At 44.1% G+C, this 13820-nt stretch overlaps 1 long non-coding RNA gene across 1 annotated transcript; it reads left to right on the top strand.

Annotated features, from left to right (window-relative positions):
• The first annotated feature begins 6357 nt into the window (after positions 1-6357).
• Positions 6358-12818, top strand: LOC123364646. The gene is made up of 3 exons (XR_006577192.1): positions 6358-6429; positions 6534-6577; positions 12571-12818. It is a non-coding gene; the product is annotated as an uncharacterized LOC123364646 (long non-coding RNA).
• The last annotated feature ends 1002 nt before the right edge of the window (positions 12819-13820 follow it).

Raw genomic sequence — 13820 nt, forward strand, 5'->3', positions numbered from 1 at the left:
TATTGTGCCCAATAGGAACACAGCAGTTCAAATGGACTACATTTTCGCTCATGTGTATGTTAAGTAAAATGAAACCTTTAATTCTTGGATTAACACACTCAGACCATTAACACACAAAGCACATCTCTAACAGAAATGACTTATTACCAATATTAATTAAAAGCACCTCTCCTGACCCTACATAATCTTTTAAAACTAGGCTATTTTTAAATGAAGAAAGCTCTTCATTGTCTGAGGTCACTTGAGGTATGTCTTCACTGCAAAGTTAACCTGGGTAATTGGCATCTGGATCTGAGCATCCAGGTTAACCTGGCCCTGGTGTGAGCAGCCGGATTTCAAAGCCACACTCAAGTTAACATATCCTTACTAGCATTGCACTCACTTATGTGTGTGGCTAAGGCTTCTGGGGCAGTGCAGTAAACTGAACTGTCTATGATTCTTTCCCAGTGACTTGTGGGAGAACTTCTCTGTTCTACTTGACACACTGGGGGAATTGTGAGAAGGCACTGGAAGACAATCAGGTTTAGCCTGTGTCCTCACTGCAAAGTGAGCAAGTTACCAGGCTGAGTGAAAGCAGCACCTAATCTTTAGCTTGTACCCCTGGATGGGGTAGCTAGGCCAGGTTGAAAACACCGATAAACTTGGATCAGAGGGGTTAGTGTGTGGATGGGAGCTGAGTTATGGGCAACAGCACTGTGTAAACTCTGCAATGAATACATGCATACCCTTAGAAACAGCGCCCCACCCACTGAAGTCAATGGGAGTCCTTCTATTGAATTAATTGGCCACTGAACTGTGCCTTTAATTATTACATAGATCATCCTCTGTCCCTCGGGGAGACCCAAAGAAGAACAAATTCCAACAGTTACACTAAACATGAAGCTCTTGTTATGGGAACTATGAAAGGAAAACCTGAATTGCTCTGTGAATTGCTCATCCTTATACTACTCAAAACAGAATGTAATGTCAGTACTTTGCATAATTTAAGAGACAAAAAGACCCAAAAGAAAACCTTAAGAATTTTCAAGGATTTGACATAGTTTAATCTAATTACTGACGGGTCTCACTATAATAGAGTTGGTTTATTTGAGCAACAACCAGTTTGTCATGGTCTCTCTGACCAGTGTGGTCTGGAATTTTTCTGAGAACTATGCTATGTAAAGCATATTGATGGGCTTGTCTATATTAGAAAACTTGCACCATTGTAACTAGAGTTTTTCTCCAGGAAGAGTTGCACTGTTTTAATTAAAGGTGTGAATTTAAACTCCTACAGTTAAACTGGTGCCGAAGACTGGATGAATGCTCTGATTTGGTTGATGAGTAGCTTATTTTGGTGTAACTTAAGTCTATTAGGAACAGGACATTTTGCCTCTATATGGCATTGGTGAGACAAATTCTGGAATACTGCATGCATTTCTGATGTCTACATTTTTAAAAGGATGTTGAAAAATTTGAGAGGACTCAGAAGAGCCCCCAAAATGCCTGGGAAAAATGTTTTATTGTGAGAGACGTAAAGAGCTCCATTTGTTTAGGTTATCAAAAAGAAAATCAAGAGGTGACTTTGATTGTTGTGTATATAAAGGGATCTTTAGTCTAGCAGAGAAAAGCATAACAAGAACTAATGGCTGAAAGTTAAAACTAGACAAATTCAAATTAGAAATAAGACACAGTATTTTAACAGTGAGGGTGATTAGCGAGTGGAACCAACTACTTAGGAAGTGGTAGATTCTCCATTTCTTGATGTCTGTATGTCAAGACTGGATGCCTTTCTGAAAGATATGATTTAGCCATACTCGGGCAATTGGGCTCAATTCAGGGCTAACTGGATGAAATTCTATGGTCTGTGTTATATTGTCTTAAAATCTATGAAAAAGAATAAGCATTTTGCAGGAGTTTAATTAAAAGGGCAAGTTTGTGTGTAGGCCTTAATAAATTTAGCTACACTTATGAAAAAAACCAAAACCATGTATATGGTGTCCATAGACTTGACCTGGATCTGCTCTGTATCACCTCTCAGTAGGGCAGGGGATTTGGCATGTATGAGTCTAAGGTCCTATCTACATTATGAAAACTACCAAACTGTGGGACAAAGCCCCTGTGGTAAAACCCAGATAAGACTAAACATGAACTTGCCTATTAGGGTGGCCAGGTGCCTGGTTTTCGACTGGAAAGTCTGGTTGAAATGGGGACCTCAGGTTGTCCGGTCAGATCTACTGAGTGGACACTCAAAGTCTGGTTGCTGTGGGCGGGGGAGGCAGGGAGGCACCAGGTCACCACCCACGTCAGCCTCTACTCAACTGGGGCCACCTCCTACCTCTGTTGGACGGCTGCCGCTCCCAGCCCCGGCTCCGCAGGAGAGTCCCTCCTGACCTGGGCAGGGGGAATGCGAGGGGAAAAACAGCAAGCGACAATGGGGAGGGAGAAAGATGAGTGGACTGGGGCAGGGCCTCAGGGGAAGATCTGAGGCAGGGAAGGTTCCAGTACTCCTGCTGGAGTGTCCGGTTTTAAATATTACCACGTTGGTAACCCTATTGCCTATGTAGCTGTGACCTTTTAAAGATCCTTTAAATCTTGCGAGGGAATTGGACTTCACAGCTTAACTAAAATATTTTGATGACTGTTGACCGACAGGCATATTAATAATTTGCAAGGATAGTGTGAAGACCTGTTTATAGCAATTTTGACCTGAGCAAGTACCATCTGTGGTTGAACAAATACAAAATTGTACCCAGGACAATAATAATTAATGCAGCTTCACCCAATTCTCTCTCCCTCCCTTTTGTGCAGTCATATTCTCACTGGGTGCTGCCTCCACCCGAGAGAAATTCGGAACTATCATTCTCCACCAGTGCAGCAACCTTGATGGTCAAAATGTCTATACTCTGGCCTCCACCATTACTGCCACCTGTGGGGAGCTTCACTGACTGAGAATTACAGGTCACAATTTTCCTAGCCTTCAGTTTGCTTCATTTCAGTAATGGATAAAGTGATATCTGTATGTGTAATCTCTGTCATTTTGAGATCTCCTGTGATGAAAAGTACTATATAAAATGTGAGTTCCTATTATTATATGATCATGTGTATGCCTTCTAAAGAAAGCAAACTCCTAGGAAGGCCTTGAAGATGAAAAATTACAATAATCAAGCCCAGAGAAGACAAAAGTGTGAATAAGACTTTCAGCAGAAGTGTGACTGAGACTGTGTTGAATATAGGGCAATATAGCGAAAGTGTTAATAAGCAGATTTACAAAGAGAGGAAATGTGAGAAACAAAGGTAAGCTCAGGATCAAAGAGAGTGCACAGAATTCTTTCTTCAGACATAAAATGGCAACAAAGACTTAAAACCACCAGCACAAATGTTAATAACTCTTCGGCAATGACCATCAGAATGAAATATTTTATGAAAAGATAAACAGAAATACTAAGAATCCTTACCAGCAAGACAAGTGCAATCTGGCTCATCTCAATGCATTTGTAACCTTTTTTATTTGTATTTTAAAAGGCTGGGTCAAATTCTGATCCACATATACTGTGGTAACTAATGAAGACAACGGTGTAACTGTGGATTTTGCATGGTTGTCGCTGCTAGAAGAATCAGGCTCACTGTATCACTTTAATAATTATCAAACTTTGGCATTCCCATTGTTGCTTTTATGCAAGGGTATTGAATCAAATTAATGAGTTAAGATTCAAAACACTATTGGGAAAGGTGATGTCCCCATTTTAACAAAGGGGTTAACTGAGGCAAATAGAGGTTTAAAGGGCACCACCAACTTGAAAGCAAATCATTTTTTTTAAATGAATTAAAAGTTGTCTCAGATGTTGCACCTGCCTCTGAGTCTCCCCTGCCAATGCTGGTGGTTTCAAATCACATTTTCCTATTTTTAACATTGTTCTCTCCCCTGTTGCTGTGAAACCCACGCAAACAATAGAGGAAACTGACTGACTGTACGGGGGAAACAGTGAATGTGACTTCACCCAAAGTGCTGGCACATGCATGAGGTAAACAAATGGAAATCTTCTTGCTGTCAAACCCCTTCAGTTATAGTAATGTCAGCTGTTACTTGTGATCATTAACAAAAAATTGTCAGACAGGAGTGTGATCTTCAAGTTCACAGTGCCCCTTTGGGTGTCTTTTTGGCACAGGTCACACAGGAAGTCTGTGGCAGAGCTGGCAGTGGGACTCACGCTTCTGACTCTCAGCCCTGTGTGCAGATATATAGATACTGACCTAGATAAAATCACAGAAGGGCTGTAAAGAACCTTCCTGGTACCTTGCATTAGAGCAGGATTATGCTTTTCACTAAACCCAAAGAGCTAGATTGTCTCCTGTGCTGGAGATCCTCAGCCCACTGCATAAAGGAGCAGAGGAAAGGCACATCAAAGAGCTGGTTACGGCTCCCTGATTCTGTGGGCTATCAGCGCGGCCTCGATCTCATTGTGGGGTCTAGCACCTGCTCCAGTTTGTAGGAGTTGAGAATAGGTAGAGCAGAGCTCCACTTCAGCCCTGACAAACCCTCTGCTGCCTCTGACATCCCACCTATGCAAGAGTGAGGCAGTTGTCACAGGAGTTGTCTGGCAGTTACAGCCACAGTCTAGCTGCTTTCTGCTGCTTGAGCAGTGCAAAGGGGTCAGATCAGAAACTTGAGCCTGGCCCCAAATGATATGTCTAGACTAGGTTGGCAGTGCCTCAGTTTAGTCCATTGTCCTGTCACTAGACTCTCTATTATGGGTTACTTATTTAATATTGAATCTAAATGTTCTGTTGTCCAGCTTGAGGCTGTTACTCCATGTTGTAACCATCTTAAGTACAATGTTCCTTGTCCTTTTTTCAGTGATTCCCTCTCAAGTGTTTGTACATGGCTAGTCCTCTCTTCATTGTTTCCTTTTGAAGATGAAAATGGAGTCGATGGAGCTCTGTCAGGGAAGAATTTGGCCTATGCAGTCGTCACATTTTGAGAACACAGATGTTGCAGTTGCATCCCTAAGATATACTTGTGTACACACACATACACACACACACACACACTGCCCAGCTTGTGTGGGTGCCAAAGGGAGGAGGTACAAGGAACATTTTCCCCTCATCCTTTATGGCCTTTTTCATGGGCTGATACAATCCTGCTGCCGAGTGGAGACACTGCTCCTGGCTAGTGCTGTTGACAACACCAGCCTCCCACAAGTGAGTGGGGCGGGGTGACTGTAAGAGTCAGCAGAGCTGGCTTGCTGCAGAAAGTGAGCACATTGTACCCTTTCAATTCTGAGTGAGCCTGAATCCTGCAATGGCTCGCACTCTGGCACAGCCTTACCTCATCCTTTCACCTCACCACCACCAAGTGGCCAGTTGTTTACAGCAAGCTGCAGTCTCTCTGCAGCCAAAGGCTAAGCAAAGTACTTGCATGAAGACTTACACAACCCAGGTGTACATGCAGGAGAATCTGAAGCCCAGCCCTGCTCAAATAGCTAGATAGAGTGCAAGCACTGTTTGAGGCTGCTGGAGAGGATGGCAGGAGCTCCATAGCAGTGTGTGCTGCAGTCCCTTCTATCACACAGGCCACCCACACAGCACTTGTTCCCAGCTCCTACATGTTACTGCTCTGAGATCTCCCACAGAGAAAGGTGCACCTTCTGCATGGCACCTGCTTTGTATCTAGCTCCCCCACTGTGCTTCAGAATAGCACCAGTTTTGTTACCATTTTGGTCCTTAGTTCATACCATTTCCTGTGTGTATTTGCACTTTCATATCTTATTGGAATATCTTAAGCCCCTATATTTAGAATGATGCCCACAAATTCCTTTAATTTGTCTTCACAGGTTATGCCACCAAACCCATTTTTTTCCTCTTTATTAGCCTTCATTGGTTTCCCTTTAGTTTATCAGTCATTTTATAGTGAGGATCTTGGATCTGTACACTGTACTCTTGTGCAGTTTCCTGTTGAGTTTGGCTAAGCTACGATAAATACAACCACAAAAATATTCTACATTTATTAAAATAGAAACATTGAGTTTCTTATCTACAGCCACAAAAGCCAGGAAATTCAGAATTAGTTAAAAATTCTAGACTGACAGGGCTGTTAAATGACAGAGGGGTGGGGAGGACATACCACAACAGTTAAGGACTGAATGCAAAGCTAGAGTTTTAGGTCTAACTTTGAATTTTAACTTTGTGCCCTTGGCTTTGTGGCTTGTAGGTATAGTGTGGTTATATTTGCTTTTGTTTTGCTGCTGCTTTTACAGTAGTTAAAAGAAAAACTAACAGCCTGGTAGTAATGCTAAAATATTACTCTGCAAACCATCCAAAGCCCAATGCTATGGCCTTTACTCATGCAAAACACTGACTGAGATTGATGGGAATTTTGCAGGAATAGAGACTACAGAATCAGGCCCCGGGATGATAAAGGATGGAAGGTAAAGCATCAGGACTATGATGGAGGTATACAAGTATTAAGTTACTGACTTTGGGTGGCAAAATTTTGAAAGGACATAGTCAATTTAAAAATCTCACTTTTGTCTGATTTTTTTTAATACCTATTATAGGTACAAGTAACAAGATTGCTACAACTGAAAGAAATTAGAGAAAGGTACTTTTTTCAGTCTTTTCCACTTGTTTACTTTATGAACATCACAGCACACTGTGCATAGTCATTTTTATTGTTTCCCCTGTATAGGCGTGTACAAGGGTATGCCGGGGCTCGACCCCCTCCAGGGCGGCGGGGAGCCACACCGGCTCACTAACTGCAGTTGACGCTTGGGGAATTAGTCTGTCCATGGGGTCTTCCTCGGCAGCTCTTGCGGTAACTGGAACAAACACCGTAAGCCCAGGCCCTGGGTCAGGACGGGCAGTGCAGAGTCAGGAGCTCAGGCCCTCAGACAGGGCTGAGCAACAATAGTAGGCCCCAAGCCTCCAAAGGCCTGGGAGACAGGGGGACGCAGGCCCTCCCACTTCACTGCGTCCCAGCTCGGGGCCCTATCAGCGGCAGAAGATCCACTGCTGAGTCAGTGGGGATCCTGGCCGCAACACTGGCCGCAACACACTGACATGGGCTCTGGCAGTGCTGCAGCCAGACTAGGGTCGGCTGCCCCCAGGCTACTTCCAGACTCCCCCTTGGGTCGTACCTGGGTCAGGGTGTTGTCCTCTGGGGTGTTGTCCTCAGGACCATAGGTTCCTAGGCGAGTGGCAGGCCTGGCAACTCTTCCGGGTAGCGGGCGCGGGGCAGATCTGGCAACTCCTCCGGGTAGCGGGCACGGGGCAGGCCCGGCAACTCCTCCAGGTAGCAGGCGCGGGGCAGGTCTGGCAGCTTCTCCAGGTAGCAGGCGTGGGGCAGGTCTGGCCAGTCCTGGCGGCCGCCTTGGGCCACGGGGTTTTCCCAGGCGCGGGCTAGGCTGGAGGCGTCTGGGCTTTCTGGCAGCTCGGGCCTTACTGAGCTCTGAGGGCGAGTCTTTATACTTCCGGGTTGCCACCTGACCCTCTGAGGGGCGGGCTCATAGCTCCCTAGATCCGCCCACTCCGGCCTCCGGATGGGTTCTTTTCTCTCTGGGGTGGCGGGGAGCCAAACCGCCTAACTACAAGGCACACACAGTCAGATTCACTCTGTGTGTGTGTGTTATAAACAGCAACAGGGGAAAGATAGCCATTTTTCTAAAACAGGAAAATGGAATATAAAACTTACACACACAAAAAATAGTGGTGGGGATTCAGAGATAGGTGTAGTACCCGAAATTGACTTTTAACTTGTTTTTTTTATATTGATTAGATTTCAGGTTACCCGGCCCTTTTTAAGCATTGCTTTAGGGCAGGGGTTGGCAACCTCTGGCACGCGGCTGCCAGGGTAAGCACCCTGGCGAGCCAGGCCAGTTTGTTTACCTGCCACATCAGCAGGTTCGGCCGATCGCGGCTCCCACTGGCCACAGTTCACCATCCCAGGCCAATGGGGATGGCAGGAAGCCACGGCCAGCACATCCCTCGCCCGCGCCGCTTCCCATCGGCCCCATTCGCCTGGGACGGCGAACCGCAGCCAGTGGGAGCCGTGGTCGGCTGAACCTGCCTACGCGGTAGATAAACAAACTGGCCTGGCCCCCTGGCAAGCTGCGTGCCAGAGGTTGCCGACCCCGACTTAGGGTGTAAGCTATTTGGAAAGCAGTCAAGTGCTATGTATAGTGTTGTTATAAATGGTGAATGGAATAAACTAGTTATGTACTGAGTATAGCACTCAGAAGTTATAATGTATATCAGGGTCAGCAACCTTTCAGAAGTGGTGTGCCGAGTCTTCATTTATTCACTCTAATTTAAGGTTTCGTGTGTCAGTAATACATTTTAATGTTTTTAGAAGGTGTCTTTCTATAAGTCTATAATATATAACTAAACTATTGTTGTGTGTAAAGTAAATAAGGTTTTTAAAATGTTTAAGAACCTTCATTTAAAATTAAAATGCAGAGCCTCCCGGACCGGTGGCCAGGACCCAGGCAGTGCCACTAAAAATCAGCTTGCGTGCCGCCTTCGGCACGCATGCCATAGGTTGCCTACCCTTGATGTATATGATAGGCTAAATGTAGTCGTGCGTGTGTGTGTGTGTGTGTGTGTGTGTGTGTGTAAGAACTGGATGGAATGCCAGGGCTGTGTTTTCCAGCACCCTGTCTCTGTAAGGTTTGGAACTCTGCTGAAGAGGTCACATTTCTGGTGATCAGGCAATGGTGCTCTGGGAGAAACTCCATCATCTGGGCTTGTGCAAGCTCTGTGTGTTTGTTGGATTCTGCCAAAAATGTTAATACAGTGTTCCAGTTTAAAACAGCACCCTGATACCAGAATGTGACATGAGCACTGCTTATAGAGCCCCTCTCCCCACTGATGCTTTGTTTTATTGCATGCTTTCTGAATACAGCAATTGCTTTCTTGTTTCTATTGAGAGAGCGGAGAATAGGGAAAGGGTGGGGAAGAGAGGGTGTAGAAGAGGGGGAGGGGAAGAAAACAGGATCCTGGAGGCAGTGCTCCCTCCCTCCAAGCAGGGAAGGGGAGATCCACACATTGAAGGCCCGTTTAGTGTGGGACTCCTTTAGTTTGTAGACTACATACTCCACCAATGCAAACCAATAAAAGAAGAAACAAGGGAATAAACAGCTAAGTCATTCAACACCCCATCTACACACCCATCACAGATTCCTCTTCCAAACCTCAGCAACCACCCTTCTGCCACACATAACCCACATATCTCACCCTGATCCTGAACAACTAACAGGCAGCCTTCACTCTAACCATATTTATTCATGGTTACACGTTCAAGTCCTTTGAGTAATAGAGGGTTGGTTTGTTAGATGATATTGTACTTAGTTCTCTATATAGTTTTGTACTGGTGTGTGTAAACGAGATACACGAAATACCAGGTTACGGATAATGACTATGAGGTTATTTCCCCCCTATAATGGGTAAAGTTATGTGAATGGATGATCCAAGTTGTGATTGTTCTAAATGTGGTGGTCATTATAAGAATTGAAATCTGTATTTGTGTGCACATTGATGCATTATACTTGTGATCTCAGTCCAGAGTGCCGGCTGGTTTTCAGAATGAGGGTGAAGATACATGGGGAAATGGGCAAATTTTGTTCCCTATCAAAAATTTCACTAAAAAAGTTACATTAAAATGTAAATTGGCCCTTGAGTTTTATTGTGCCAATTTTGGAGAATAAATTAAATCCTTAAATTATGAAACAGATTTTATTCCTGCTTTAAGTATAAATTGTAAAGCAACCTCAACTGTGGTGTTGACAGAGCTGGTCAAAAATTTTTAAACCATTTTTTTAATTTCAGATGAAAATTTTCCCCAAAAACTGTCAACGTCAGAATTTTTTTTGGTGAAGCAATTAATACTTTTTTCCCCTATATATTTTGGTTTTTTTTTATCAGAAATGTCACCCAAGTGGTTGCACTTTCAACAACTATTTTGATTAAAATATTGATACTGATGTCAATAAAAAATTAAAATATCACATTATGGGGGATTATGAAAAGGTTTCTAAAACAAAAAATGGGGCCATTCCAAATCCTTAAAAAGAAAAACAACTTCAAAATTTTGAAATTTTTGCAAAAATAGACTTTCCTATTTCAACCAGTTCTGGTTGTTAAAGTTTTGTAGAAAAAAAGATGGAGAAAATGGGATCCAGGCTCTGAACATCTTGTATCCTAAAAGATATAGGCTGTACAATGACCAGAGGTAATTTGAGTTCCATGTGGACACTAGCACACTTGGCAAAGATTAATTTGAAGTCAGTTCCAAATGCATGGGGCAGTGTGGAACAAGGCATTGGGCTGGGAGAAGGAAGCAAATAGAGTAGATGGGAGAAGAGTTTGTGAAGAGCTCAGAGTGCAATATTACCAACTCCAAGCATCCAAAAATCATGAGTCAGGCACCCCGATGTTATGAGATTGACTTAAAAAATCAGGAGGTTTTTTTTAATAATACATTTGGGATTCTTTTTATTTGCCGCCTAGGTTTTGAACCATTAGGGTACACTTGGATGATGATTTCAAGCATTTTCTGCAAATCTGTGAGGGCTAGACACTTCTATTTAAAAATAAAAGAGAACTGACATTCTTGTGAAATAATATGACTCCAGGAGCTAGAGTATGAAGTAAGACACCAAATATCATAAGTCACATGATAAAATTCTGACAGTTGGCAACTCTGGGATTTGAACAGGGAGTAGGCAGGAATTATGTTGGAGATATAGGCCTTGATTCAGCAAAGGACTTATGCAAATGATTAATTAAGTCCCTCTCTCTTCAGCAAGTATCTGCTTAAAATCCATGGAAGTCACACCAAGTTAATGAGACATTTCAGAGTAGCAGCCGTTTTAGTCTGTATCCGCAAAAAGAACAGGAGTACTTGTGGCACCTTAGAGACTAACAAATTTATTTGAGCATAAGCTTATACATACACCAAGTTAAATGTATGCTTAAATGCTTTGATGAATCTGGTTGCTAGAAGCAGTCGTAAAATGTCACATTACAGCTATACAGGAATGTGTTCAAATCAGGGATGGGTAAATTATCTGAGATTAAACAAGAACAAGTCCTATTATTATAATTTATATAATTATTGTGCAAAGTGCTTAATAGTCAAGTAAAAACATAAGATCCCTGCCTGAGCAGTTTACAGTGTAAGTTAACTTCACTTTAGCTGACCCTATTTAAAATTCTAAAAAGTTTTGATTAACTTATTTATTATTTAGTGGTTGTTTTTCATTTTCTAACTTCTGCTGTCGTGGGTTAACACTAGGTCTGGAAGTGGAAGTTCTGATGCACCACAGGAAAGGCTGTTCTCATAGTATTTCCTGCCTGGCTGGAAGCAGAAAAGTACCAGAAATCACATGAGAGCTAGACTTCCTGCCCAATTTTGGAGATGAAGAAGTTCAGCTAAACCCTCAAATAACTACCCAATCACAAGGATGCTTATCCAAACTAACAATAAGCTCTGAAACTTATTAGGTCTGGCCATCACTACTTCATAGTTATTTTAGAGAAGAGTTTTGATACTTATCCTCTCCATGTAAACATTTTTTTAATAAAGTCAAAATTTATTGTCCTTTCCTAAAAAAAAAAGAAAAAGAAAGAAAAAGAAAAAGAGGGAGGGGGAAAGCAATCATCAGAAAATATGCCTTTGGGTAGTAGTTTTTTGTTTATATATGGCATCAAACTACAATGAAACTAATCATTAATATTACTATTATTATTATTACTTTGCACTTATGAAACATCTTCCATCCAAAGATCATAAAATTACTGTAGCTTCATAATACCCCTCTGAGGTAGGTATTTTCATCCCTGATTTGAAACTAGGCACTGAGAAGTTAATGGTCACATTTTCTAATTTGGCATGCCTCCATTTTTTGATGCCCAACTTTAGATACCTTGGATTTAATTTTCAGAAATGCTGAGCACTCACTGCTCCTACAGGCCTCCCTGGGAGCTGGAGGTGCTCAGCACTTCTGAAAATTGAGCCTAAGGCATTGTCATGAACCAGCTGACTCATTACCTGGAGCTGTTTTTATCTGTAGTGCAACATCCAGCCAGCAGAAGGGCCCCATAATCTTCAACACAGGAGAGAAGTACTGCCAGAGGTGAGAGACCTCTGAGAGATGTAGTTAAACCAACCTAAGCCCCAGTGTTGACAGTTCTTCCCTCGACCTAGCTGTCAACTCTCATAGAGGTGGATTTAGGGCATGGCTACACTTGCAGATGTAGAGTGCTGTGAGTTAAACCAGCCCTCAGAGATCGCAGCAGGGAAAGCGCTGCAGTGTGTTCACACTGTCAGCTGCAAGCGTAGTGGCTTGGCCACATTTCCAGCACTTGCAGCGGCATTGGGAGTGGTGCATTGTGGGCAGCTATCCCACAGAGCACTTCTTCCCATTCTGGCACTGTGGCTTGTGGGAAGGGAGTGGGGGTCCGGGGCATTCTGGGTCCTGTCCCAATTCCCCGTGATGCATCGCTTCACATCCCAGCACTCTGTGTGCTTCCATCCACATTTGGTGCCATCTTTCAACGTTTTTTGTACTGCACACTGTCTTTCCTTTCGGTCTGCAGGAATGGAGCCCAAACTGCTGAGGAATATGCTGATGGGTCTTGCCAGCATGTCATGAATCACAGTCGAGTTACTGCTTAAGCTACAAACTGACAGTGAGGAGTCCAATGATGATGTCGACTCGCATGACGCATACGACACGAGATTGCTTGTGGCATTCATGGACATGTTCACCACTGTAGAATGCCGCTTTTGGGCTCAGGAAACAAGCACTGAGTGGTGGGATCACATCTTCATGCAAGTCTGGGATGACAAGCAGTGGCTGCAGAACTTTCAGGCTATGGCTACACTTAGCGCTGCACAGCGCTGCCGCGGGAGCGCTCCCGCGGCAGCGCTTTGAAGCGCGAGTGTGGTCGGAGCGCCAGCGCTGGGAGAGAGCTCTTCCAGCGCTGTCCGTACTCCACCTCCCTATGGGGATTAACGTACAGCACTGGGAGCACAGCGCTGGGGCTCTGATCACACTGGCGCTTTGCAGCGCCGCAACTTGCAGCGCTGGAGGGGGTGTTTTTTCACACCTTGCTGCAGCACTGCAAATCTGCAAGTGTAGCCAAGACCTCAGATGAGAAAAGCCACTTTCATGGGACTGTGTGCTGAGCTCTCCCCCACCCTGTGGCACAGGACTTGAGATTGAGAGCTGCCCTGATGGTGGAGAAGCGGGTGGCTATTGCAATCTGGAAGCTGGCAACTCCAGACAGCTACTGATCGGTCGCTAACCAGTTTGGAGTGGGAAGTCTACTGTTGGAATTGTGTTGATGTAAGTTTGCAGGGCCATTAATTGCATCCTGCTCAGAAGAACCGTGACTCTGGGTAACGTGCAGGACATTGTGATTGGCTTTGCACAAATGGGTTTCCCTAACTGTGGAGGGGCGATAGATGGGACGCATATTCCAATTCTGGCACCAGCTCACCTAGCCTCCGAGTACATAAATCGGAAGGGGTATTAGCCTATGGTTCTCCAGGCACTTGTGGATCGCCGTGCACGTTTCATTGACGTTAACGCAGGCTGGTCCTGAAAGGTGCATGACGCACGCATCTTTCAGAACACTGGCCTGTTCAGGAAGCTGCAAGCCGGGACTTTCTTCCCAGACCAGAAGATCACCATAGGGGAAGTCGAAATGCCCATTGTGATCCTTGGAGACCCCGCTTACTCTTTAATGCTGTGGCTCATGAAACCTACACAGGGAGCCTTGACAGCATCAAGATGAGATTCAACAGGCTGAGCCGGTGCAGAATGACTGTGGCGTGTGCTTTT

This window comes from Mauremys mutica, chromosome 2 (genome assembly GCF_020497125.1).
Source record: "Mauremys mutica isolate MM-2020 ecotype Southern chromosome 2, ASM2049712v1, whole genome shotgun sequence".
NCBI lineage: Eukaryota > Metazoa > Chordata > Testudines > Geoemydidae > Mauremys > Mauremys mutica.